A 1,430-nucleotide genomic window follows, 5' to 3' on the forward strand; every position below is an offset into this window, starting at 1 on the left:
GAACTGAATACAGCCGATTCGTCAAAGTACAGTCGTCAGCCAAGGAGTACCTCGATTTTCTTCATACAACATCAATAATTCAAGATCCCCCCAAAAAACGACATTTATTGGAATTAAAAATAATTAAATTGTAATAACATTAATGGTAAAAACAGCGATGTGGTAAGCACTTTATTATTTTATATCTTCGACATTCGAACCTTCTTTTTCTCCATTGACGCTGTATGAAGTGGTTTGTAATTTGGGGTTTATTCCATTGCAATTTAGCTCGGGTGGAGAGATTCTTTTTTCCCATTTAGTTGTATCATTAATAAAGCTTCCTCCTGTCTGATCTTTGCAGTGAATTGGACACTGAAAAATCGGAATGTGTGGTTAAAAAAACAGTATTTTTTTTTTTTTTTTTCCTCAGTAGAATAACGTTCTCAAAGCAACCATTAATCGGTGTGTTTAGTTAGCAAGTTTCATGTGAAATGGTCACTAAGTGATTTAAGCATTCAAGCAAGCACTCCATTCAAAACCGTTGATAAAAGGAACGACTGGCTTCGTGGCTTGGCAAGCGCCAGGCACGGAGGTATATAATATGGAGAGCCAATTGGCCACCTCGCAGCATTAGCCGCCGTGAAGCCACCGGAAATAGTCTGGCGGCCATATTGGGAAGCCGATCGTAAGCCTGTCAAAGCAAAGGCGTGGCGCACTGATGATGCAGCTGGAGCGAATTTTAGGACCGCCGACTATTTAATTAATATAGAATACTAATATTTGAACTGATATTCGGGCTCAGAATCCCGTTCTTTAAGGAAATGGTGTTCATTAAGTTTGAAGTTGGTTCTAGACGCATTTTTCCTGGGGAATCCAATGGTTTAGAGCTTGTTTGAAAAAAAAGTGCCCAAAATTACCGCTCGGTGTTCTTTATCGTTCTTCTCATGACCCAATCACCCACTAGTAGGAATAAGAATCCTGACATGTTACACCCCTGTTTAACTCCTGTCTTCACCTTTAACCATTCTGTTGTTTCACCTTGGTCGACGACCGCACATTGAAAGTCTTGGTAAAGGGCTTTTACAAGGTTCACTAATTTTCCAGGTATGCTGTATTTCTTCATTATGACCCAGACTTTCTCTGGGCAAGGAGTCGAAAGCTTTCTAGAAATCTATAAAATTGAGGTACATCGTCGTTTGCCATTCTTTGGCTTGTTCTATAATATTCCTCAATATAAAGATCTGATTTGTTGTCATGTTATATGATGTTACTTAATTCAGTCATTATATTGTAGCTAAGATGTGTATGTTTCTATTACCAAGATGTTAGAAACCACGCAGATATAATGATAACCAGAGTTTATTCTACACTGACATGGGTCAGCAACACATCAACAGTGAGTCAGTCACATAAATGACATGAAACGCTGTCATGTAGTTAACCCACACAAT

This window comes from Myxine glutinosa, unplaced genomic scaffold, assembly GCF_964187855.1.
Source record: "Myxine glutinosa unplaced genomic scaffold, kmMyxGlut1.1 SCAFFOLD_2200, whole genome shotgun sequence".
NCBI classification, from domain to species: domain Eukaryota; kingdom Metazoa; phylum Chordata; class Myxini; order Myxiniformes; family Myxinidae; genus Myxine; species Myxine glutinosa.